At 47.3% G+C, this 27,699-nt stretch overlaps 1 protein-coding gene across 11 annotated transcripts in view; it reads left to right on the top strand.

The window, feature by feature from the left end:
• The window catches only part of CUX1 (cut like homeobox 1), a 349,162-nt gene that overhangs the window by 218,124 nt on the left and 103,339 nt on the right, over nt 1-27,699 (top strand). The window lies entirely within an intron of this gene.

Here is a 27,699-nt window from a genome sequence, read left to right as displayed (position 1 = left end):
AACTGACACTTTTTTTCTTAATTATTGTGAAGCCCGGTCACCACTGTGCCTTTTTCTAAGAAATTTTGGGAAAGCATCAGCACAGAGAAGGTGTGATACTTGGGACGTTTTGTGGAGCTTGGTGTGTGGCAACAGCATCACCTTCTACCCGTGCCCAAAGCCTCCACTCCCACACTGATCTGTCTATTCAAACCCCACCTCATGGTGCTAGGCGTCCGTGTGCAGACACTTACACAAAGTAGGGGTGTGTGCATCTTTGGGCAGGTATATCAGATAAAGGTCTTGTCGGGAGGGAATCAGTGATCCACCGCAGGTGCCCTGTTGCCAGCCAGCAAGCAAGAAATAACACTGACATAAATCAAGAAAGAAAAAGAACAGATTGTTCCCTGAAAACGCCAGGCTAGTGTCTAAACTACTTTTTCCTGTCCCGGGAGGCTCCTCCCATCTCCCCCAGACACCCATCCACCACTCCCTACCCCACCCCACTCCATCCCCAACAGCTGTGTCTCCAGTAAGACTCAGCTCCTGCTGTGCTCACACCAGGCCTCAGTGGGCGCTGGTGGGTTTTGGGGGGGTGGCTCTGAATAGCGCCACCCTCCTCCCCTGCTCCAGCTCCAGGTGGGGCTCTGGTACTCAGCACCCTCAGTCCCACCTCAGAGGTTGCTGCTGGGCCAACTGCTCTCAGGGCACATGGGCGGGGGGTGGGGGGGGGTGGGGATTGACCTTTGCCCTGGATTGTTCAGCAGCTGGGCCAGGTGGTCAGAACCAATTTCGATCATGAGCAGAGAACTTCCTCACAGAGACTAAAACGTCCCAGTCAGTCTTGGTGGTTCTGGCCAACGTGTTGGCACGTCTAAATCCTGGTGGAACCCTCCAGATCACTGTTCCCTCTTCTCCTAGTGTGCTGAAATGTGACTTCAGATGGTACAGAAAGGACTGGTTCTAAGGTCCCGTGACCCTTAAAATTACACTTTGAAAACTGGCAGTTCTGGTATTAACCCTTCTGATCCCGGGCATCACTGTCAATGAGCCACAGGCATGCCCTCCCCACTGAGCCCACAGCCTGAGAGTTCCTCACCCCTGCAAACATATCCTCCGAGGCACCACACCAACTGCTGTCCCCTTGGCTGTCCTAGGTGTTCGTGTCTGGGTTTCCTTTTCTACCAGCCATCTTTGTTTTTCTACTATTTCTGCTTAGACTTTATTCTACTACACAGGTTGTTTTTCTCAGTAAATTTGATTTTTTTTTAATTATAATAACTTTAACCTGATACATAGTTCTAACCTTAGTTTATAGCATTTCTTTTCTAAAGGTTTAATCTGAAGATGCTATGCTTATTCCTTGATTCATTCACTCTTATCCACATCATCTCGCTGACAAAATTCATAGGGACTTTGGGGGCTGATATGTTGGATTGTTTCCTTAGTTTTTTAATTTATGTTTGTTAAACCACACCTCTTTCTAAAAGGCACAGATACATCTTGTGTATCTACAGTCAACAAAGTTTGGTTTATTAGGCACTTAAAAAGCTTTTTTGTCTCCAGCCATACCACGCTGAACGCACCCTATCTTGTCTAATCTCAGAAACTAAGCAGGGTCTGGGCCTGGTTCGTACTTGGATGGGAGGCCTCCTGAGAATACTGGGTACTGTAGGCTTTAAAAAAAAAAAGAAGCAGCAGCTGTTGTACAGCCAACCAGTAAGCCCATCTAAGCCCATGGTTTCCAAACTGTGAGTCGTGATTGTGAAATCTGTTTAGCTAGTGGCAACCGGCTAGTTGGGTCATAAGTAGAATATAAGGAAGGTGGTGACCGGGATGGCCTGGGGACAGGAGGAGGGAGGAAGGGGCATCTTCTCCCCATCCCTAGCCTTTCCTTGCTGTGCTTGGAGCCAGGGTGAGATGCTCAAGGATGATTCCAGTCTCCCAGGTGGTCTGCTCCCTGGGAAGGGTCAGAGGTGCCTCCTGAGATGACAGGATGATTTTCAGCCCACAGTGTTGCCTTAAGTTACTGTTCATTGATGCAGGAAACCCAGCCTGAGTCCATTCCTTAGTAGCCAGCTGCATCATTTGACGGTAAGATTGTTAAATCTCAGGTCACCTGAATCAGCAAGGCCACCCAGGAGAGCACCAGAGGCTGGTCCTCCTGACCCCAGACCTCTCCCTTGAACTTATCAGAGCCCGCTGACCTCTGATAAATGGCAGTAGTTGATGGAGGCTCAGGGAGAATCATCTCTAGACTACGTCCCACCATATCAGTGTATCTTAAGGCCAGAAAGCTTTTTTTTTCCCCCCAAAAAAATACACATAAGTGAAAATCCACACATTACTTCCGCTTTTTCATTGAACTAGAGTAAATGGAGGATAGAATCAAAAAACATGGAGTCTGTTATTCTGTCATGTAAAATGCTTTGCCTCCAAACTGCAGCTGTAGTTACCACCTGCTGACGGGGCCACAGGTGCCCTTGGGGTGCGTCCTCAACTGTGATTGTAGCAGGAAACCCTCATCTCCTCGGATGAGTGGGGAGGCAAGAGGTGCGACATGTACCTGGGCACAGAGAGAGTGAGCCAGATGGGCACAACCCAGATCCACCATCAGCTCCACTGACGTTCATGGAGACCTTCAGAGAGGCTCAGGGAGAACAGCCATTGCGATCCAGCACAATCCCTGCTGTCGGGGGGACATTAGCATACTATCTGCAGCATCAGGGTGTCGACAGAAGACAGACAGCCCCCTCCAGCTAGGACAGTCAGGAGGGAGTTTAACATGGCACCACAGGGACAGGGAGGACCAGCTGGATGCCGGTATCCTGAGCAAGCACTGGCCGGGCCTCACTCTGCCTGTATTGGGAGGGGACAGGGCTCCAGGGCAGTACCAGCAACCCCTGACCTTACCCTCCTCTGGGCCCTGGCCAGGACTCCCCACTGCCAGGGGAGGACCAGCAGGAGAGGGAGCTGGTGAGGGGGATAGTGGGTCTCTAGCACAGGCCCCACCCAGCTGGAGCCAAAGGAGAGGCTGTCAAGGAGGCCTTCCTGCAGGTGGTGACCTGTGATTTGAGGCACAAAGATGCGCTGGAGTCAGGGGTTGCTGGAGGCAAAGGAGCTCCATCTGTGAAAACACCAGGCATCAAGACCAGTCACCTGGGGGACAAGCCTGGAGCTCTGACAGGCTGATCTGCCAGGCAGGTGGGCATGGTGGACGCCGGGGCTGGACAGAGACTCAGAAGGGATCAGCCCTGTCCAACTTTTTGTGACCCCATGGACTGTAGCCTCTGTCCATGGAATTCTCCAGGGAAGAACACTAGAGTGGGTAGCCATTCCCTTCTCCACGGGAATCAAACCCAAGTCTCCCACGTTGCAGGCAGGTTCTTTACCGGTTAACCAACAGGGAAGCCCCAGATGGGGGTCAGCAATTCTAAATATTAATAGAAGCAAACGTCTAACACAGGGCAGCTGAGGGCCCAACCCTTACTGTAGATGATTCCCAGAGGAAGTAATCCATAAAAAATGTAGAGAATGGCCTGAGATAATAATTGCTACTTTCTTTTAACTTCAGAAACAATCGCTTCAGTCTTAAAGCTCCCACACGGAGCCGCCCCCCGCCGCGCTCCACCTCTCAGTTCCCTCCCTTTTCATTTTCTGGGAAAGGTCTGTCATTCTACCGTCTGCTTCCAGCCTGACTTACTTGTCCTGTGTTCGACTAGACAACTTTCCATCTAGTCTAACACTTACCAGTAGAAGCCCACCAGGGCCCAAGCTCCTCACAAGTGGTCTTAAAACATTTTAAAACAATGTATTTTTCTCCCTTCTCAAAGGAGAGATTCTTAAAAGGGTTTCTTAAAAAACTTCCCTGGCAGTCCAGTGATTAAGATTCCACCCTTCCACTTGAGGGGGCACAGGTTTGATCAACCTGGTCAGGGAACTGAGATCCTATATGCTGAGCAGCAAGGCCAAAACAATTTGTTTTTTAAGTGTTGACAGAAAATGCAGAACAGGAAGTGGGTGGGAAAGGCATCATGGAACATGGGCTTTGAGTGGGTCATGGCGGGGAGGGGTGGTGGGTCCGCTGTCCCTACCCCATGTGTTCTTGGATAAGCTGCTTGATTTCTGGCCTCTCTTTCCTCACCTGTAAAATGGGCAGAATAGCAGTCAGAACTCTGGGTGGCAGTGGAGGGTAATGAGGAGTTATGCCCACAGCCCCCAGCACAGTGACAGCTGTCAGCTCTTCTGTTGTCAGCAAATAGAAGCTGTTCCCGACAAGCTCGCCCTGAGCTTGGTGTATGTGTGTGTTTCTGAAATTACGGGTCTTGGGAAAATCTGGCCTGAATGGCATCATGTCCCCAGAAGGTTTGAAGAGTACATGTTGCCTCTCCCTCCCTGGGAGGATGTCACTGGGATGACCATCCTTCGCTGCCCCCACTGGGGACCGAAGCCCACAGGTTGGAGGCAGCGAGGCTGTCAGGAGCCCCTGCTGACTGGGTGCAGCCGTCAGCCTGCGTCAGCTGGGCCGGCCCGCTGGCTGCGGCGGGGACAGCAGCAGGAAAGTTTTCCATGTGTAGGCTTGAAGCGAAATGTAATTAGCCTTTATGTGCAGAACAAGGCTTCATTGATGAATACAGCTGGTCTTTGTTTTGTCCTGTCATTGAGAGTGGGAGGTAAAAGTGTTCTTCTTCATGTTTATTAATGCAAGATTCCTTAGACAAATGGCAAGCACAGTTTAATATTTGTTGGAACATCAGGGGGCTTGCCAAAACAGTTGTTGTGTAAGAGGATTGCAGGGTTTCAGATTATAACCGTTTCTGGGTTAAATAAATGAATTATTTCTCTGCTTGTTTTTTTGTTTTTTTTTTAAATGGAAAAAGTACCTCCTCCTCAGCTGGTCAGGCTATGTACAGATCTTCTACCTTCTCTTAGCAAATAGAGACTTAGCACCCCAGCTGACATTAACATGGAGATTCTAGCAATGTTGAGCAGGTTGGGTAAGATTTCAATGGCTCCCTGGGATGGCCTTGGAGGAAGGGAGACAGCTTCTCGGGCCCCAGGAGAGAGGTCTGGACAGCTCCCCCCACCCCCGACTCCACGCCTGTCCTGTGCAGCTGTTCACTTGTGGTTGGGCTTAGGTGACCACTGCCCATGGCGGGAGGAATGTTACCCTCCAGCCGAGATACCAACATTCTGGGCAAATCTGCAGGAAGTCCCATTTTCACTAAAGTCCACGGCCACCTCTTTGCTGTGTCCCCCAGAGTCCTGGTTGCAGAAGGAACTTCAGTTGTTAACACACACAGTCAGCTTGTTAAATTCCTCCTGACTTGTGGGTGGAGGCTCTGAGCCTCCGATGAAAGGAAATATTGAATCGCACTGAAATACTGCCTTTTTTTTTTTTTTCTATAGCTAATGTTAGTCTGAGGAGAATTTGCACCTCCCAACCTTTCCTGCCAGTAAAATTCATATTTCTTAAGGTTACTCATGTTGTATTTCTTGCCTATATGCTTTTTAGAAAGAACCACATTGCATGCATACATGCTTAAGCAGTTCATTACGAAAGAGACGCCTATGAAGAACTTCACTTGGGATCATTTTAGAGTGTTTTCTCTTTATCGTGTGTATACAACCAGTGTATAATCACAAAGTGCAATATGCTCTGAGAAAGCAGAAAACTTGCCCAGGTGAGCTTGACTTAGGGCTTTATTGAAATTGCTTATGGGAGCCTGTACTCCGCACCCACATTATGGAGGGAGGGGACTCCTGTGTCCCAGCAGTGGGCACAGGGGGACCTGAAATGTTTGAAAACATGAGGATGCCCAGGGTTGAAGACATGATTCTGCAGTTGATAAATGTAGCCAGTGTGCAGTCAAAGGCAAGGGGTCGAGCGCGTCCACACGTCCAGATCACTCTGGACTAAGTCATGATGCCTTCTTGCATGCTCCAGCAGTCATGGAGGATGTACCTGTTGCACTCATTTTATAGACAGGGAAACTGCCCTGGGAACATGGAATCAGGCCCCAAATCCAGACCTTTGGACTCAAAATCCAGTGTCCTTTGCACTTTCCCACCATGACCTGGAAAGTCTCTTTCTGTGCTGCCTTCAGAGAGCAGTGTTACCGACCTGCTGCTCACCAGGTGATGGGTCTTCTTGAAGGGTTTTCCATCTTCTCTCCCTCTCCACGAGCCCTGATGTATTTACCCTCACAGACTGATTTCCCTTTTATTTATTTATTTTTTTACAGTTCCACATGCAAGGCTCAGGAAACTGAGCCAGGTAGAGCCGAGTAGCCAGCATACTCCCATTAGACAGACTTTGCTTCCCCCAACTGAATTTGAAAAGACCACCTCAGTGTCCGGAAACAGAGTCTCCCTGCTGTACCTTTAAGAAGAATGTAACATTTTCTATTTCCTGGCTTTTTGATGAGTCATCAGTTTCCAGTACGAGTTGCTGTAATTATCCTGGTTAGATTAATTTCCCTAAAAATGGAGAAGCAGCTACTTTGATGGTTTCAAAGAGATAGACTTGAATAAAGAAACCCCTGTCCTTTAAACCTTAGAGAGAAATCAGACGTGCCAGGAACAAATGATGCTTTTTTTTTTCCCCTATACCTTATCTGCAAAAGGGTGTGTGCATTTTGCAGAATTCCTGTGATTTTTCCTCTCTAAGCATTTTGCTTCATACCTAAAGCTCCATGCCTGCATGAGTACCAAAGGACTTTCCTTGGCTTTTGCACTGACTGTATCTGTTTTGCCTTCTCTTCTTGTACAAGCAGTACAACCCTGATCTGAAGTTTTTTCCAGTCCGAGAACTGTGCAGAAAGAAGGGCCTGGCTTCCTATTCTCAAATCCAGGTAGAAAGTCCTCTCAGTGCTAAACATTCTTCACCTATTCCGTGGACTCTAGGCAGGTCTAAAAATTACATGGCATCAATGAGAACTGGCGCTGTTTACCTCCCTTCAGCTAATCTTAAAACACTGTGTTGAAACGCAGGCAATGTGTCAGGTGCTAGAACTACAGAGTAAAGAGGGCAAGGGGAGTTACGGGTGTGATATGCACACAGACACGGATCACACACTCTGTACATAAAAACACGTGCCACGCACGTGTACGTAGAGCTGTCCGGAATGTGTGTGTGTAAACATGCTTATGAGTATAGAGGTAGTAATGATACTCATCCAGCATTCTTCCAGGGGTATTGTAGAGAAAAGGATGCATAAGCTATCACCTGAGTTCGGCGTGCTTTTATAAAAAACTGGGGATTTTTCAGAGATCCTTGAAGTTTTCCTGATTCACTGTAAAGGACAGTCTTGGCGAAATCACAGTTGGAGGCTAAAGGAAACAGGTAAGGGGCTGTTAGAGAAGACATCCGTTTGTAGAAGATCAAAGCACATTTGATGAGCCACAAATTGGGCATCATAATGGGCGCCTTCCTGCCTGCAGAGCTCGAGGAAGAGGACGGGTGTGTCCCTGTGGACCACAGAGAGGTGGCCAACACCGCCTGATCTGCCTGAGTCCCTGCACCCCACCTCAGCTCGAGGAAGAGGACGGGTGTGTCCCTGTGGACCACAGAGAGGTGGCCAACACCGCCTGATCCACCTCAGTCCCTGCACCCCACATGCCCGTTGGCATCACTGACACTGAGGGCTTTTGTTGAATGAATCACTCTGTGGGCGCCCTCACTGTTTAGACCAGTGGATTATGGAGGCCAAGGGACTAGTCCCGGCAGTGCTGAGAGCCCGACCAGCAAGGCCATGTGCTTTCTGGAAGGAAAAGCAAACTACAGAAGCTGTTGGCATTTGAGAAGAAAGCAGGAGCCACCTGAACCTCTGAAGTACGTCACAGAGATATGATAGCATAGTGGAAGCCGGTCTGGACCATTCACACAGCCTTCTGCCCTGAATGAAACTCCTCCCAAAGCCGCTTATTTCTGACCTCCACCCCACCCCCTACCCAGGAGTCCCTGGCTGCAGAGAGGACCCACAGCCATGCAGGTCATCATGACACTGCTTATCTCCTTAGCTTCCAATATGGAGGGAAGAAGGGCCCTGACCAGGCAAGGGCCCTTTAAAGGGAGAGGCAGGAAGTCGAGAAAGTGAGAAACCATCCTTCCCTGGAATTGCCCCAAATCAATGAAGGCTAATTCCTTTTATATAACATTTATGATTCTTAAAATTCATGAAACTCACACATGTTTATTGTATAAAATTTAGAAAATTCTAGTAGATTTTTAAAAATAGGTCATCACTCATTATCCCACAACACATGGATAACTGGGTTTTGTTGTTATGGTTTTTTGTTTCTTTGGTTCATTTCTGGCTGTACTGGGTCTTTGTTGCAACTCAAGGGCTCTCTAATTATGGCACTTAGGCTTCGTTCCTCTGAGGCCTGTGGGATCTTAGTTCCCCATCCAGGGATCCAACCCACATCCCCTGCATTGGCAGGCGGATTCTTAACCACTGGACCACCAGGGAAGTCCCCAGATAACTGTTTTAACATTTTGGCATATTTTATTCCAATCTTTTTTCTATATGGTACTCTATTTTTTTTCTTTTACTGTTCACGAATGGTATCAGACTGGTACAAGGTTTTCATTTCTAGGTGGTGGTTGTTTTTTACTTGGCATGTAAATATGTCTTTCTTGTCATTACCTGTTATTCAGAAACGTGATACATGCTGCATGACATCCCATCAGTAGACATCCCAGGAGACTGTCACCCATTGAGTTCCCTCTTGTTTGGGGGCCTGATTTGTCACGTTGCCCTCATTGCTGTGCAGGTTGTAACTAGGAAGCTTCACACTTGCTCTGTCTTTTGGAGCCTTTACGTTCTGCCAGTGGCTATGGCATCTTTCAGAGGCTTCCCTATGGCATTATCAGACCAGAATTCTCTGAGGACCCCGTTACCAGGCCACTGTCTGGTGACACTTACAGATGCCCCAGCCTCCCCTTGATTGGTGCACAGTGGAAGGTGCTGGGCCCAGAGTCGGGAGATCCTGGGTCAGGTCTCAGCTCTGTCACCCGGTCTAAGCTCTGTCACCCGGGCAGCAGCAGTGTCCTCAGTAGCACAACAGCAAGATTGGACCAGAGCTCAGGCAGACTTGAAGGGCCTGCCCGTTTCTCAGCTCCTTGAACTTGATCACCCAACTCCTTCCCCAAAGCTGGGCCCTCCGTCCTCCCCGAGCTGGCCCTGTGCAGCCTGTCTGTCGGGTGGCCTTCAGGGAAAGGGCTCCCCAGGACGTGGGGGGCAGCATGAGGGTCAGGGGAAGAGCCCGGGTCTCAAAGTCATTCCAGAGTTTGATTCCTGGTGCTGTGAGTACAGAAACCCTGGGCAGGGCTCTCAGTTTCTTTACTCTGGCCTTAGTTTCCTCCTGAGTAAAGGGAGGCCTGGCGCATCATCTGCACGCACGCCATCAGCAAATGGCTACCAGACACCCTGCCTGGCCCATTTGCAAAATGTTGGTTCACTTCCCGCACCACCGGTCTCTTCCAATCCTAAGGAACCCAGCATCTTCCATGTTTGACTTGTGAAAATCAGGCCAGTCCATCTGCATCACAAGACCCCTGTATTTGCAGCTGCAGGTGTTGGGTAAAGTGCCCTGTTTTCGTGTTGTATCATCATCCTAAGAGACTGAATTTAAAATCTTAACTAGTTCCCCTTGGGTGCTGCTAACACTGGCGGCAAAAAGTTCTGAGTTCAGATGATTGAGGGGCCGTTAGTGCCTTTAACCTCTGGAGGTTAATAACCACAGAATAACTGCCTTCCAAAATCCACACGCCACGTGTGTGTGGAACCCACCTTCTAAAGCAAGAACAGTGTGGTTCCCTCCAGCCACACGTCAGAGGCAACTCCGAGAGTTCAGCAGAGACCTGTTTCCACGTGGCCTGGAGAATTTGGGGGCCCCTGGGCTGATATAAAACAAATTAAGAGAGGTGCCAAGCATCTGGGCCTAAGCACAGACGTCTGGGGCTCCTGTTCTGGGATATCGTTAAAAGAAACTTTGGGGAACCAGCCTTCAGAATGAGAAGTTTCCTTTAGGAAACCGAGGGAGAGCCAGATAATTGAACTCATTGATTTCCTTCACGGCTTGTTTGCCCTTTCATTCTCTTCCTGAGGTGCTGTTTGTTGAGGAATGTCTCCAATTGCCAGAAAGACAGTGGGGTGTCTCGTATTCCCCCCTCCGCCCCCGCCAGCTCTCCTTTCAGCCAGAGCTGAGCTCTGAGGCGAGCCTGCAGTATGAATTTTTAATGCAGAACTTTATGGCATCGCTCTGGCAGCCTGGCCGCATTGCTCTCCTGAGCTTTGAGATTTCATGCTCTGCTGAACAGAGCAGAGACTCAGGGCCTTCAGCATCAGTGAGGATTAACCCCCACGTGACTGCACGTATGCCCTCCGATTTCCCTAAAGGTAAAGTTGGGAGAAAATATTAAAATTATGTGGTGTTTGGAATGTTATCCACAGAGCCTGGATGCAGAAACAGAGCATAATCTTGAAATTTCATAGGAAAACATATATTTTTAGCTTTTCATTTATCTTTCTTTTAAAATTTGCCTATTTTTATTTTGATGCATTTGTGTGGTCTTTCTACCCTAAAAAAAAAAAAAAAAAGCGCCAATGTATAGAATTTATGCAACATAAAGATTATTAGATCCTTCCGTTTTCCATGGAAAGCCCCCGGGTACTTAGAAACTTAGGATTTGTTGTCGATAAGGGGGAAAGGACAAGTTATGTGAAGTAGGTAATTCTGTGTGTAGGCATATGGTTGATTGGCCTTTTCTTCTGATAGCCTTCTAGTATTTTTCAAAGTTTCCAAATTAAAGGGGGGAAATTTTTAGAAGTTGTCTATGAAAATGACTTGAGCTTAAATGAGTTGGGGAAGGAATGGAGCCTTCGATCAGTGGTGCCAGAATAGCTGGCTAACACTCAGAGGATGAGAGATGAGGCAGAGCCCTGTGCAGAGTCAAGCCTCAACGTTTTAAATATTTACATATGAAAAACAAAGTCATAAAAACACTAGGAGAAATTTTAGATGGATATTTATATAATGTGAGGGTGGGAAAAAAATCTTTCAAAGCATGATGCCAAAGGTAGAACTCACAAAGAAAATTTCACAGCTTGCTGATGATTGATGAATGACTGGTAGATCAAGTGGCAAAAGTATTTGCATTGTGTATGACAGGGAAAGAGAGTCTGTGTGTGTGTGTGTATGTGTGTGTGTGTGCACGCATATATATATAAGCACACTTCATTGGTGCCATTTTCCAAAAGTATTTGCTTTTCCTTCATGTCTGTGTGTCACAAGCTGGTGATTCTCACAGTATTTCAGACTTTTTCACTGTTATTATATTTGTCGTGGTGAGGTTGCCATTGCAAAAGTATTACAACTCACCGAAGGCTGAGGTGATGATTAGTGTTTTTTAGTATTAAATTTTTTTTAATTAAGGTATGTACATTTTTTTTAAGACATAATGCTATTGCACACGTAATAGACTACAGTCTAGTGTAAACAGAACTTTTATATACACTGAGAAACCTAAAAATTGACATGACTAACTTTATGGGGACTTGCTTTATGGAGGTAGTCTGGAACCAAGCCAGCACTATCTCCAAGGTATGCCTGTATATATAAAGAACCCTTAGAAATCAATAAGAAAAGATTTAATACCCAAAGAGAAAGCTCCATCTCCTTACTAGACATAGGCCTCTCAGACTCAAGCAAACTCATGATCCCTCCTGACTTCCTTCTTGCCTGCAGGCAGCTTCCCTTCCATTTTTCCCCTCCCTGGAGCATATTCGGTCCTCCCTCGTTGCAGAGATGAAGGTTCCTCCTTGACCCTGCTGTCTGACCGTATTAGCTCCCCCTCCTTGAGGCCTTCTGCACTCCTCCTGTCTTTGTCTCCGCTGTCACTCCAGTAACGGGGCTCTTTTCACCTCTTGTCTTTCCTTCTTCAGTCCCTCCCTAGCAAATCTCCCCGCTGCCAATCCTCCAAGTATCTGTAAGAGTATCTTTCCAAAATATAAATCTGATTCTGTTTGTATGGCTCGTCCTTAAAATCTTTCCATGGCTTTTTAAAATTCTATATATTTTTTTAGTTGAAGGATAGTTTCAGATGTGCAACATAGTGATTGAATATTTTTATAGTTTGTATGTACCATACAAAGTTATTACAATACTATTGACTATATCATTAACTGTACTGAAAGTGCTGTACATGACATTCTTGTGACCCATTAATTTTATAGCTGGTAGTTTGTACCTCTCTGTCCCTGCTTCACCTAGTTCACCAGTCCACCCACCTACTTCCCCTCTGGCAGCCGCTATTTTATTCTCTGTATCTGGAGTCTGCTTCTGTTTTGTTATATTTATTCATTCCACATACAGGTGAAAACACATGGCTCTTTCTTGCCTCCACTGAAAACTGATGCCATAGCGTCCGGGATGCCTCGTGACACAGCTCTGCCTTCATAGCCTCATTTCACACCGACTCTAAACCCCACCCCCACCCCGTAGAATTGTGGGCCTTTCCACTGATCACCAGTTCCCACATCCCAGTGCGCTGTTACAAGCCTTTTTCCACAAGCACATCGCCTGCCCCTCCACGCCTCATTCCTGCACCCACACTTATCTGCACCAGCCTCTGCGAGCATGTGAGGAGGGTTCTGGTCTCTCCTATTCCGTGGAGAGAATTTGGGGGTCTTGAATTTGTATCCAGAACGTAAACATCTTAATTTTCACTAAATCTGACTGCAGTGTAGCATTTCCTTCCATTGCAAATCAACAACTCAGAACAAGAACAGGTCTGTGGCTTTCTTGCAAGCAGAAATCCTAGTAATTTCACATCACATCACAGTCCTCGTAGATACCTTGAATACTGTTTAGATCCATGACTGCTTCTAAATGTCAGTAATTTGGGGGGTTTCTAATTAATTTATTTACTTTTGGCTGCTTTGCGTCTTAGTTTCCGCAAACAAGATCTTTCATTGCAGCGTGCAGGCTTAGTTGCCCTGTGCCATGCGGGATCTTAGTTCCCCAACCAGGGGTCGAACCCACATCCTGTCTTTTGGAAGGTGGATTCTTAACCACTGGACCACCAGGGAAGTCCCCAAAATGTCGGTAGTCCTTAGACCCGTTACTAGATCAGGAGACCACTGGGACAAAGGGTGTGCTGTATCAAGGTTCCTTAGCGTGTCCTTTGCAGGGGGAAGAACCCCTTTGGTACAGCAGCGCCAGGTGCTGCGGGCTCTCTCCCCTCCCCCGGCCCCAGTGTCAGAGGTGGGTGTACTCGGAGCTGTGTTTGGCCTGGGGAGCTCACGCTACTTGTCTCAGACCTTCTGTGCTCGATCCAGGAGATAAAGCATGGGCCGCAACAGTTCCACCACCTCTCCACCATGCTATGTGGATGCTCGTAGATGCTTGACTTGATATTTGTTAGGACAAAACTCAGCACTTGCCCATTGGCTGGTTTACTCCCCATATGTTTCCTTATCACCCATGATCATGAATGTGGCTAATATTCTGGATCCTAACTACTCACCCACATTGATCATTACTTCTACCTATTAATTGATCTTCTCTTGAGTTTTGGTGATTTCATTGTCCAGAAGTAATATAAATATATGAGCTAGATCCCATCAAATTTGTCATTAATCATTTTTAACATGATTTCAATAATTGAAAATTATTTCCTTCCCAATCCATTTCTTTATTATTTTTTATGATTTATTGTATCTTTAACTTGTCGGAATGTATTATAGCCTATGAGGTAAGGTATGTGTCTGTTTATTATTCTTCATACCGATTCTCAGCTTGCCCAATAATTCCTTCCTTCAGTATTTAACGTTGGACAAATCAGATGTAAATAATTACATATGTCTCTGGATTGCTGTCTGAAATTTCTTTCTATTGATCCAACTTTTCATTCTTATAAGTACCCAACTGTTTTAATAATGTTTCATTTTCTGTCTTGATAGCTACAATAAGTTTACTGCTATTGGGGTCACCTAAGTTTTCTATATGCATCTTGACATTTTACTGAGTTTTATAAATCAACTTGGAAGCTAAACTTATATTTATTTCTCTTTAACACAACTGCACATAAGAAATGTCATCATTAGCTTTCTTTGTCACTAGCATTTTGTAATTTGATTTTCTATAGATGAATTTATGCCATGTTATTTTAATTCCCACATGTTTAATATTTATATCCCTGTTGTAGATGAAATCATTTATTTCATTTTCTAGATATTTATTACTGGTACATAGAAGTGTCATTTTTTGTCTTTATCAAAAAACACGGGGCTTTGCTGAATTCTTGGGTCATGGGTTCTCTGCTGTTTTGCTCCAATGAATCCTTTTGGACAAGCATGTAGCCATATTACCTATAAGTAGTGAAAGGAGATCCAACCAGTCCACTCTGAAGGAGATCAGCCCTGGGTGTTCTTGGAAGGAATGATGCTAAAGCTGAAACTCCAGTACTTTGGCCACCTCAAGCGAAGAGTTGACTCATTGGAAAAGACTCTGATGCTGGAGGGATTGGGGGCAGGAGGAAAAGGGGACGACAGAGGATGAGATGGCTGGATGGCATCACTGACTCGATGGACTTGAGTCTGAGTGAACTCCGGGAGTTGGTGATGGACAGGGAAGCCTGGCATGCTGCGATTCTTGGGGTCGCAGAGAGTCGGACACGACTGAGCAACTGAACTGAACTGAACTGAACTGAGTAAATTTGTGTGCTTTTCTGATAACCAGAATACCTGATTCTCCTCTTTCATTCCTGTTTTTTAAAAGGAGCATCTCTCTTATCTGTCTGTGGAGAGCAGTGGAGGCTCTTGGTTTAAATGTCTGTCCTGTTTGAGACCCCGCACTCTTGTGATTCCCATTTAAATTAGCTTTGACCTGGCTTTCAGATTCCATGTGACTGGAACCCTTCCTCTGTGTCATTTGGTGTGGTTCATTTTCTAGTAGGAAAATACTTCTATATATTGTGTTTCTTTCCATTTTTATATTGCATATTTTATGGATTGTCTTACTTTGTGATTTAAGACAAGTTCAAGCTTGTGTTTTATTATTTGCTACACCTCTAAGTATGACTTCTTTCTCTGTTATTTTGCTACATATAGTATTGGCTAGTGTGGCTTTAAAACCTTACCCTAGCCTTTTGAAAAAGTCTAGTTAATCTTTTCCTCTTTTGAGGTATGATTCTATTGCATTTTTTTAGGCTTGGGGTTTTCTTCCAATACATATTTTATTTCTATAGGTGAATTTGGCCTGGTAACATTTACCAGTATAACTCTTACCTTACATTTTTCTTTATTCTTAATACTCTCCTCCCCCCGCCCCCGCCAATTCATGTCATCTCTGTCATAAACTTTCTGATCTATTTAAGGAAGATGGACCACAGAGCATAATTGACTCTCTGAATGTCCTGGGTCCTCCAGGTGAGCCCTGCTCCAGATCCCCTCTTTTTACTGAAATTCAGTGTCAAATGCAGAACTATTGAACCCTTTGGAAACCTTTTAAAAGCCACATATTTATTTTAAATTCTCTTACCATACTGCACTGCTATTACATTATATGTCAAGCATAGCAGCAAGTTATACTTCACTACATTAGCCTCGCCTCCTTCTGCAGTGAGACCCAATCCTTCATAGAATACACTGAACCTACACATTCCGGCTGGTGATTTCCTTAAAGTTGTTTCGATTTTCCAAGGACCATGGGCTTCCCTGGTGGCTCAGACAGTAAACAATCTGCCTGCAATGCGGGAAACCTGGGTTCGATCCCTGGATTGGGAAGATCCCCTGGAGAAGGGAATGGCTGCCAATTCCAGTACTCTTGCCTGGAGAATCCCATGGACAGAGGAGCCTGGCGGGCTACAGCCCACTGGGTTGGAAAGAGTTGGACACAACTGAGCGACTAACACTTTAACTTCTGAGGATCTCCTCCTGCCTTCACAAAGCACCTGCTGCTCAGCGGGATTATCAACTACAGTGATAAGAATCCTTTATTCTCTGGCACATGGTAAATATTTTTGCACAAACTTGAGGCTTGCAAGCTAGGTACATCCTAAGGCACAAACATAGATACATTCTTATCATCACATTGTTTAACTTTTACTAAACTCAGAAATATACTTTCCAGGTATCCAGTGTCCTTGCTTATGGTTAAACCCAGGGAGTGCCCTACTCTGTCATTTGGAAAGCTGACTGGATCCAGTTTCCTGCCCAGAATCCCAGAGACATTATACATCAGTGGTCACTGCACATAGCTGAGCTGTAAGGCAGTTATTTGCTGACTGTGTCTTCCCAACAGAGGGCCCTCGGGGTTCTATCCACTGAAGTTTTCCAACCAACCATGAATGTACGGAAGAGGGTTTGGCTTGTCCAATAACAATCCCTTCCAAAATGTGAATTCTCTAATAAAACCAGGAAGGTCATTTGTTTGTTTAACTTCAAATTTTCTTCATACTGACCTCCAAAAAGTATTCCAGGTGCCTTTAATACCAGGTACAGAATCAGTGAAGCTCTTAGATTAAAACCTGGGAATTCGAGCTTAGAGTTCCATGGGAAAGATGCCTCTTTAAGACTTGGATTTGAATTAAAGCTCAACAACTCAATAACCTGACATGACTAAGACATTCCCCACATAGGACTTTCTGAGTTCAGTGTTACTGTGACGCCCTGATGTACTGTTTGCTTGGCAACGAGGAAAAACTTTATGTTGCAATTAACCTTGCTATTTTTTTCCCTTATGTCTAAGTATCGTGAACTTCCTTTGTGGTATTTTAGTGATTAGACAGGATGGAGGGTGTTCTTAAAGATTCATGGCCAAACCCGATGATGTCAGACCAAAGGGAAGGGACGGTCTTCGTGGGGCCAGCAAGTCTGGCCCCGTCTGAATTGTTTGTCTAACACTTCACAAGTAGAAGAGGAACCACTGAATTATTCATTTTCAAGTTGCCCTAAAAAAAGGCACTTACGCTGCCGAATTGCAGACTCTCGGTGCCAGCGAGAGGAAGAGGAAGGATGCTGTCTTTCCTTGGGACAGGCCACTGCCGTCGGCTGCCTGATTCTCCAGTTTCACTTCCCGACCCTGTGGGGTGAAGGAGACAAACCACCAGCTGCCTTAAGTGCAGGGCAGTTAAGGGGGTGGGGGCCATGGACAGAAGCTACCAGGGCCTCCGAAGCCACAGGTGAGCCAAGTGCTGGATTGATGGGGGGAGACCAGTGAAGGGGAGGCTCTGCAAGCAGCTCTGAAGGGCAGGAGGTGTGGTCAGAAGGCACCGGGGTGTAGAAGTGATCCGGAGGACAGCCCAGGGCCTTGAGGTGGGCCCAAGAAGTCCCAGGAAGTCGTCTCAGCCTTGGACTTGGAGGGGAAGGAAGCAGAGCGTAATAACTAGAATGCACCTGGAGAGGTTTCCTTATTCTGAGTTTTAACTTCTCTGCCACCAAACCTTCTCTTAACAATTCCTACCACATAGTACTTAGGAGAGAAAGGGGGTAATTAGAATCCCTCACATTCCCGCATAAACCCAGGGTTCTTATCCTAGACTGCTGCTTTCTGTGACCTTGAGCTTCTTGGTCACCACTCACCCCCCCGCCCTCAGTTTCCCCACCTGTGAAATCCAAGCAGCATCCTCCTGTCCACCTGCAGCGGTGGCAAGTCCCCTGTGCCCTCGGGAGATGGTACGATGCACAGGATCAGGGGCACCTGTCAGCCCAAGGCAGAGTGCTTACAGGTCAAGCCAACAGGGAAAAGAAAACGAAATCTGAAAGGAGGCTCTGAAAGTGCGAAAGCTCACATGGGGCAGGCCATGCTCCACCACCAAAAAGACCTATTTCTTAAATATCTGGAGGAAAGCAGCAGCACCCTGGGTCCACAGTCCTACTGGCCATGTCCTCTGCCCAAGACTCCCCCAACCAGCCAGCTCCCGGGGGACCCAGCGCTCAGGGTGGCGGCCTCGGGTCCCTCCAGATCCCGCGTGGAGGCGGCTGCTGGGAGCCTCTTTCCTGGAGGGAGGAAGGTTGGGATTCCTGTGTCCCCTCCAGAATCCACTTACTCTGTATCAAAGAGAGATACTCATGGATGATTTTTCAATCACGTTCTCCTTGCAAAAGTGTGCCTTTCATACACGTCGTTTTTCCTTCCCTTTGATGAGTTAACTGACATACTAAGAGGTTAACTGACGTGACTAAAACTAGCAAAGTACTCCTCATCTGTGTTCTTTCCCAGGGGCCACTCTGTAGCATCCTGCTTATCTCTGCACGGGTCTTCTGATCACCTCATTTCTGTGCCAACAGTGGTCAACAGCCTACATACCGACTTTATAGTTGAAAAGTTATAATGGAGAGACACTAAACTACTGTGATGGTCTATGCTTTTTTAATCACCTTATAATTTTGTTTGTTTGTTTGCTTGTTATTATGTTCAGTTTCTGACATACGATAGAGGACAGAACCCCTAGTGCCTACTGGACAATTCCAGCCGTGCTTTCCTGGCCCACCTGTCCTTACTGCCATTTTATCTTGAAGCTCCTTCCAGAATCCTTAGAGCCTCACATTCAGGACTCTTATTCTTTAATATAACCACTATACCATTATCATAGGTGGTGCAGTTGTAAAGAATCCTTCTGCCAGTGCAGGAGATGCAAGAGATGCAGGTTCAATCCTTGGGTCAGGAAGATCTCCTGGAGGAGGAAATGGCAACCCACTCCAGTGTTCTTGTCTGGAGAATTCCATGGACAGAAGAGCCTGGCAGGCTGCAGTCCGTGAGGCCACAAAGAGTCAACACACAACTGAGCAACTGAGCATGCACACTATTATCACATCAGAAGTTAACTTCTTTATATCATCAATACTTCAATTTCTAATTACCCCTAAACATCATACATGAAATTTTTTAAATTGTTTTGACTCAGGATCCAAATTCAGACCCACACATTGCAATTGGTTGTTATATCTTTTAAGTCTCATTCGTTTTTATTGAGCCATCTCTTTTTCTTTTCCTTTCAACCTGTTTGAAAGAGAAACCAGCTTACTTGCCCTGAAGAGTTTCCCACAGTCTCTCTCTTGTTTCCCCAGATGTAGTTTAGCTTGTTCCTCTGTCCTCTTATCCCTGCAAGTTTGTAGTTGAACCCAGAGGTCTGATCAGATTTAGACTGGAGTTCAGGGGCAAAACCTACTTCCTAGGCAGTTGTGATTATAATCTGTTGTCTTGGGTGTTGAAAATTAGCTGTGACCAGAAAAGAAAGATTCTGATTTTCATGAACAACAATAATAATGAGTGTGTGCGTGGGTTTACGAAGTTTTCTTTTTACCCTCCATCAATATTCTTATTTCGTCCTTGTGCCAATTACTTTGGCAAAGGCCACGCTATTCCTCCCAGGCAGATGACTGTCACGCTCCCAGATCTGCCCAAGGTCAAAGGACCAGGAGGCAGTGGGAGGGAGTCTGGCCTGTCTACCTGCCATACCAGCCACATTCTGGTGACTCCAGCCCAAGGTGTCGTCACTCCATCCTACTTGTGACCCCTGCACTTGATTTAAGGGAAGAAAAGGATTTTCACACCAGACTGCTCCTCATAGCTTTTAGAGCAACAGTTTTAGAGAACGTGAGAGAAATGGCAAGAGGCATCTGAAGTTAATCCAGATGCTTATCCCAAGACGCTTCCATGACCTCAGGAGCAGCAGTCTCGTGAGCTAATTCTCCAGCCATGGCTGTCCCCGGTGCCCTACCCTGCGAGGACTGAACCTGGGTGATGGTCCCAGGCGGTTTCTGATCACATCGGACTGTACTTCAGGGAGTGGCTCAGATTAAACTAAAGGAGGATTTATTTAAATTATTTTGTGTAAGCAAGTCAGTTGAATCGTAGGGCCAGAAGGGAAATTTCCTTCCCATTTGGTATTGATGAGGCTTCACCAAAATTGATTTTAATCATTACTTGTATCACTGACATTTAAACATAACAGTCATCAGAAGGAACAAATTGTGGTTAATTTCTGAACAAGCAGAGGTGACCTTTTGGCCATTTAACTGTCTCTTGATACAGTTTTATTTGCAACAAGAGTAAAAACCACTATTTCCCGAGGGTCTGATGTAGCGGTCAAGCTCTACAACTGTTTCTCTGCCCAAACCTCGACTTGATCAGAGAGGGAGGGTCCACTCTGGGGTGACACGTTTGACTGGGGGCTTGGGGGCTTGAATGGATGCCAGGTAGTTTCACCCCAAAGCAGAGGCGGCTTAACCCGGGTGGAAAATGAGAGACAGGACCCATCATACAGCTGGGGGTTGTCAAGAAAACCCCTCCACAAAGGACGCTTTCTCCTCCCACCCCCCCCAGCCAATCCGTGTCAAGTCCTGTTTGTACCCAGCTCTGTGGGCCCCGGGAGGGACGGGGAGCAACAGGGAAATGAGCCAACAGCCCTGCCCTCTGGCAACTCACGCTCCCATGAACCCGGGTCTTTAGATACTTTTTCTTCCAGGGAGAGTGTTTGCCTCCTCTTTCAAGGGCTACAAAAAGTGGTCAGAAAAACTAAGTATTTTCCTTCTGCCGAAACAACTTACAGACTCTTTCCTTGAAAGTCATATTTACAACTTGGCTAAACAGCCCTCCACTTTCTGCTGTTTAGAATCCCAGCCAGTGAGTTGTTGCCTGTCACATGCAGGGTGGACTCGAGGAAGTGAAGGCGTCGTAGGTCCGCGTCATTCATCAGCCAGGATTTAGGGAGCGCTTGCTGTGTTCTCTGGGATCATGGCCGTGAATAAACAAGCCATCAGTATCTGAACGAGGTACTCAGAGGCAGAAATAAGTGCAATAAAAATAAATGAGCAGATGACGAGGAGCAGGGCTGCCAGGAGACCCTCAGAAGACAGTGGGCCCTTGAGCCAAGGCCTAGATGGCGACAGCAGCAGCATGTGGAGCTCAGCAGCGGGGACAGCCATGCGGACAAGCATGGTGGCTCTCAGGAACAGAATAAGGCTAGAGAACCCACGAGAGCATTTGTCGATTGAGCCACAAAAGGAAATGTGCACAGAATGCATGTCACTCGCAGACTAAAGCCTCAACCCCACCTCAGCGGCGCTGAGGGAGCAGTTGTGCACTTGGGCCTCTTTGTCTGGACAGCTGGACAAGCGGGAAATGAAACTGGAAAAGGAGCCGAGGTGTTGATGAGAGGTGGGCTCCCCCAGGGGTCCTGGCCCAGAGGACACTGGGAGGGAGGGAGCTGGGGAGCAGCCCTCTGAGCCTGTTGCGCTGCCTAAGGCAGACTGGCTGTGAACTCTGCCCTGGGAGCGAGAGGCAGCCAGGGGCTCTCCTGCCAGGCAACATGTTGAGACCAATGGGTGGAATGTGGGCTCAGGTTTTTTGAAAATAATATCGTCAAATCTGTGATGGCTCACTCTGTCTACAAAAAGAAGGAAATGCTTTCAAAGTACTTTGTATGACTTTACCTGACAAAGAGGAGACAAAAGAAATGAGAAGCCAGTCTCACTTATAAATATTTATGGGGAAAAATACTCAATAAAATATTAGCAAATAGAACTCAGGAGTGTGTTAAGTGCATAATATCCACAACCAAATGGGGGGCAAGTGACTGTCAGTATAATTTACCATTTCAGCGAGTCAGAGGAGAAGAACCTTCTAATTAGCTTCATAAATGCTTAAAAGGTACTTAATAAAATCAGTGTCCTTCTTTTATTAAAAAGCCTTAATAAAATATGAACAGTTGGCTATCGCATTAACAAAATACAAACACATGTATTTAAAGCCCAAAATGAGCAAAGCGTTTGATGGTACACCATTGGAGGCCTCACCTGTGATGTCAGCCACCATCTGACATTAGGCAAGGGTCCCCACTGTCACCCTAGCTATGTGTCTGGGCTCTGCTGTCATGAGGGAAAGAAATAGGAGGCGTAGAAGGGGCAGGAAGAGGCTGGCCTCGTGACGTGGTTGGGGTGGTTGCCATGGAAACACACGCTTAACAGACTCCCACCCCATGTGGTCTGGTTCAGTCTGGTTGTGCCTCCCTCTGCCTGCTGTTCTCTGCCTCCTTCAGGTTGCAGACCAGAGGTCCTCTCCTCCAAGAGCCTCTCTCCTCCTGTTTGCAAAGCTCGCTGTCCCTCCTTCTGGGCTGTCCCTGGACCCAAATTCCCTGGTGTCTTCACTCCCCTGCGCCCACCTGAGCAGGCAGTAACAGGGTCTCCCGTCTTTGAACTCCTGGGATGTACGGCATCTGTCCTTGTGGTCCCAGTAAGGTGAATGTCAGTGCCCTGTGCACTGCCAACCTGTGATGTTTGTTTCCCCATCGGATGTGGCACATAGTAGGTGCTCTGTAAGCATCACTGAGGGCAAGCTGCCCCAACTCCACTCACACCCCTGGGCCTCAGGCTGGTGCCGCCTTCTTCCTGTGCAGCCTTGCCCTGCCTGTCACACTGGACTCAGACCAGCCTTTCCTCTCCTGAGACCAAGTCCCACCTGCGTGCCCATGTGCAGGCGGAAGAGGCCCTTTTTCTGAGGACCCTCAACCCCCATTAAGGCGATTCTAGCCCTATAGCCAAGACATCTCCTTATCCCTGGCCCTCTGGCTCCTCCTCCTCCTTGTTTTCCCACCAGTTCTTATTGCACGCGGTCCAGCAACCCTGCTTCTGGGCTCCTCTGCCCCTTTGTGCTGGGAGCCAGATCTGGAGACTGACCCACCTTCCTGATGGGCCAGGTGGCAGACATAGCATCCAGTGGGTGGGGCAAGCATTCACTTTACCAAGCATACTGGAACTTACTTAACCAGCATACTTGTTTTTAAAACAGGGAGAATGGATCTTTAGATATTTCTTCCTCTTTTGTTTTTCTTTTATTGTTTTGTTTTTTTGACTGCGTCACACCCCCACCAGGGATCGAACCGTGCCCTCTGCAGTGAAAGCAAAGGATCCTACCCCCTAGACTGCCAGGGAAGTCCCAGATATTTCTTCTTTTGATGCCTAAGAACTTTACAATCTAGAATTGAGGCTCTTGACCTGGGTCCAAGAAAATACACTGACCTTTGAAGTTCACCCTGGATGCTTTTTCGACTGCCTTGTAGATTTACTTTGCTTAAATAGCTCCTGAAGTTGCAGGCTTGTTTGGGATTGAAATATGCTCCACCCTTGCCCCTGTGCCATCCCTCAGCACTCGGGAGACTAGTGTGAAAGGAAACACAGGGTTTCCATCGTGCATACGATTTCCCTACCGTCAGCCTTGACTGTGTCCTTTCAAGTTCCTCATAAAAAATCATGTGCCAGCCCAGAGACTACCCTGGAATGATCTGTGGGGAACCGATTGAATGAAACTGCATATTCCAGGCCAGGCTGAAATGATCCGCAGTCTGAAGCCAGAGCAAGCACAATGCTGCTCTGGTTAATGGTTCAGTGAAAGCTGTTTTGTCAGCTCGTAAAAAGGTGAGAGAACGTAATCTTTATAATAAATAGTTTTGCTGAGCAAACAATAACGTGCAGTTATTATGGACTTTGGAAAATAAATGATTTTAGGCTAACGTCAGGCTCCAGTTCCAACCCACTGACGTGGTATTTGAGCCTGCGAAACAAAAAGAAAGAAAAACCCCCTCGGAATATTGTTGACTGCCTGCTATGAGAGCACATGCCATCTAATTCATAACTATACTTTTCAAATAACATTTCTAGTTGCTTTTTTAACCCCTGGACACTTTCATGTTACTTATTGAGGGCAGTTTGTCTGGTAGGATTCATGTTGTTGGGGAGGGACGGGGGCAGCAGCAGCTTGGCGAGGAGTGGGTTGTATGGACTCTGCGGCAGACAAGTTATAAGATTCGACCAGCACTGACAAGTCTGCCAGCACTTCCCAAGGGCTGCACTTCATGTCTCCAGGAGCCCTGATCACATTTTGGTACCCAGTGGGTTGTGTTTTTCATCTCACCTTTTAAAAAGCATGCCCACTTGGGAAGGTGCATCACTGAGCCTACAGACTCCTATAGTAATCATCTGAACTTTTCCTCGCCCACTGCATCTCTGGTTCCTACCACTGTCTCCTGTGACTCTGGTCCCATCTAGCCCCCCTGGGCCCTGCTGTCTTCAGGGGAGCTGGTGTTGAATTCCCTGGCCCTGGAACAGCAGGGCTCAGTGTTGGCATTATCATCTGAAAGCTCTGGAAATACGAGACTTGCTGTCATAATGAAAGGTAAGGGCCATACTTGTTATCACATTCAATATTTTGGTCAGTTTAGCAGTTGCCTAGTAACCAAAGTTAAACTGACGAGAAGATGGAAAAACTTGAAATTCATTTCCAGGGATTGCTGCAGAATGCCAAAAAGACACCTTCCTGTTTAAATGTGGCTAATTTTTTTTTTTAATCAGTGACTTGAAATCTTTCAGAGCTGATACATTGTTTTCTGGGTATTAGGTATTGTAATGACCAAACAAAACCATTCACCTAGGAGGCACTCAGGCCCACCCCGGCCCCTAGATCTGGCTGGATCTGGACATCACTTCCCAGACCCTCCAGGTCCCAGCTTTGCCGACCCAGCCTCTATGTGAAGCCAGATCTCTAAGAATACCTCTCTTTTCTAGCCCAGGCCTGTGTCTGACCTTGTCCTGACCCCATGGCCAATGGCAGTGGCCAGTCAAGAAGTGAAGGGTGGATTAAAAATAAGTGAGTGTTGGTCCCCAGACAGTCACACTTCACCCTTAATCTCCAGAACAGAAGTTGGGCCATTTTACCAGGGGGATCACTTCCTCCTGATGCTGAGAATTAAAGGCAAAGCCCTGGGAATTTCCTGGAGGTCCAGTGGTTAGGACTTCAAGCTTCCACTGCAGGAGGCATAGGTTCGATCCCTAGTCAGAGAACTAAGATCCTGCAAGCCGCACAGCATGGAGCAAGGAAGGAAGGAATGAAAGAAAGAAAAAGAAGGAAAGAAAGCAAGGTGCAGCTCTGGCCAAAGAGTTTTCCTGGTGGAAAGGCGCTATCAGCTTACTCTGGAGACCTAGGGTCATTCCCTGCCTTTCCTTCCTTCACTCAGCAAAATGCATTGAACAGTGCTGTGTGTCTTTTTTTGATTCATCCTGAGAAATACACAGCAGGTCTGCCTCTCTATGCTCCCCACCTCCCTGTGTACACTGCCAGGCAGAGTAGCTGGTAACCCCAGGAAAAACAAGGCCCCAGAGGAGGACACCCATCTCTGGAAGGCAGTCAGATGGGCCCGTCATATGAAATAAGTGCAAAAAATACACTCGAGGAAACATAAAGCAAAACCAAGGAATAATTTAATAATGAAGGGAGTGGGAATGACAGGTATGAGAGACAGAAAAACTAAACCAAGGAAGCGGAGAAGAGATGGATCCCAGGCTGAGCACAAGTACAGGGGATCAAGCTGAAGAGCTGTCCAGAGGGGCAGGAGAAGATCAGGACACAGCAAATGGAGGGAAAGTTTGGACAACGTGACAGGCGGAAGTAGGTGTGCCGACAGTAGCCAGGTAATGGGAGAGCCACACTGAGCAGAAGACTATCTAAATAACGGAGATAACTTAGCCAGAATTAAAGAGGAAGGGGCTCGTGGAAGATACAACAGGAGAAATTCAGGAAACCCTCCCTGAGGCCGGTGCTCAGGATCTCTGCTCTCCCAGCCCCGGCCGTTCCCCATCCACCTGCTGGGTCCTGCAGCCACCAGCTCCCCAACGTGCTCCAGAGAGAAGGGAGACAGGGCCCCTGGAGGTCTTATTACAGGTGCTCAGTAGCCAAGTGTTTCTGTCTGCCTCTTGTAAACGCAGCCCCGGCAGACTTTATAGGACCCACATCTGCCCGCACCTGTCCTGTGGCCAGGGAGCTTGTAGGTGTCTTGAAACATTCATGGACCAAGTGAGTGAGTGTCCAAATGATACCAGCAGCTGTTCCAAATGATACCAGCAGCTGGCGGGCTGGGTGGGTGGCTGCGTGGATCTGGACTTGGTGAATAACTGATTTAAGTTCAAAGCTGCATTTAAAAGTAGTGATTTGCCTTAGGAGAAGGTTGTTAACTTTTTATTGTCTCGCATACACAATGAAGTTTGTGCTCCATCAGCAGGTTGTCTAGACAGTTTTCGGTTCTGACCATCAAGTCCCCTTTTCTGTCACTAGCAGATCTTAACACTTTCCATGATGGTTTTACCCTCCGGAGTCACGGCAGTTTCTCTCTGATACCCTGAAGGTTTCCTTTTGAAATGGTGCAAGGAGATGTTTCACAATTGAAGCCACCCTAAGCCTACCCCCAGCCCCCAGCATTTCCCTGCGGGGCCCCAGTTTGAGTGTTTGTCTTAGAGACACTGCCTCCTTCACCAAGTTGTCCTAAAAATAGCTTCATTTAACCAGGCCATTTGATGAGGTGTTTCAGACTTTTCTCTGATGAGTCTGTAAGCAGGATACTGTTTCAAACAGATACCACAATCTGTGAACCTGATCACCAGGCGTCTGTTACCTTGTTCAGGCTGACGAGAGTTGATGAAATTGCCTGGAATCGCAGGGCACACCTAAAGGTTGGGAAAGCCTCAGGGCCTCAGGAGGGAACACACGATGCAGCAAATAGCGAAAACAGACCGGCCAGAGCCTGAGTAGCTCATCCCACTCTCTGTATTAAGGGTAGGTGGTTAGGACCAGAGAATGAGGGTGGGTGGTTAGGACTAGAGAAGCAGGTTTGGGGAACAGAAGAACCCTGGAGTCAGCCTGTCTGGGCGCCCCGACCTGCCCCAGTGGGTAGACTGGCCGACCAGCCCATCACTGGAGGGACCAACTGCATTCAGGACCCTGATCAAAAGCTTAACACCAAGTCCTGTGCCAGCAGGGATGAGGGTGGAGGAGACAGACACTGGTGGGGAGACTGTGCTGCCTCCTGAGATGGAGCCACTGGCAGGGTTGGGGGAGGGGTGGAAGTAGGAGACGAGGTTCCCAGAGGTGGAGGGTGACGGGACAGGCAGTATAGGTCCAGGCTACATAGGGGTCCATATGTGGTGAGACAGATTGGAGCGGAGGTCTGTGGATGGGGGCCAAGAGCCTCGATGCAGAAGGACAGCCAAGGGAGTCCAGCAGGCAAGCCGTCCAGCGGGGAGGGGTGGGCCTGAGTCCTGCAGGTGGCAGAGCCAGCTCAGGTCCGCACAGGGCGTAGAATGAAGCAGCCGCAGCCGGAGGAGGTCTGTGCTGTAATGTCCCATCCCCTCTTTCACAGGGGTACTGAACCTCTCACAGGTAGCAGTCTTGACCTTGACCTCCTCGCTGGGGCCACCGTTGGGACCGGTCTGGGGCAGCGACTACCCTGGGAGTTCTGTTCAAACCTGCCACAGACTTTTGGAATTGTCCTTCTCAGTAGAACTCTGAGCATGGTTCCTCTCTCTCTCATGATGTTGTATGTTGGAAGCATATATATGCCTTCAAATTACTCAGGAAAGGACTTTCAGAACAGGAGGAAAAAAAAAAAAAAAAGCACCTGGTAACTCCCTGCGTGTGAGCAGGCTTGGAGGTGGGGTGTGACAGTGACTCAGCTGGTTCATGGTGCAGACAGCAGAGCCTCCCATCCTGCATCCCCAGCCTCTCCCCACCTCCCCTACCTGTCCATGGTTCTCTCAGTCCTGGCAAACTTCTACTCATCCTTCAAAACCCAGTTCACACATCACCTCCTCTGAAACCTTCCTGATTCCCTCCCCCAAGGAGAATCCAGCTCTGACTCCTCTGTTTTTCCAGAGCTCTCTGTTC

The sequence above is a fragment of the Bos indicus genome, chromosome 25 (assembly GCF_029378745.1).
Source record: "Bos indicus isolate NIAB-ARS_2022 breed Sahiwal x Tharparkar chromosome 25, NIAB-ARS_B.indTharparkar_mat_pri_1.0, whole genome shotgun sequence".
Classification (NCBI taxonomy): Eukaryota; Metazoa; Chordata; class Mammalia; order Artiodactyla; family Bovidae; genus Bos; species Bos indicus.
The sequence above is the reverse complement of the archived record's forward strand: the minus strand, read 5'-3'. Positions and strand labels throughout refer to the sequence as shown.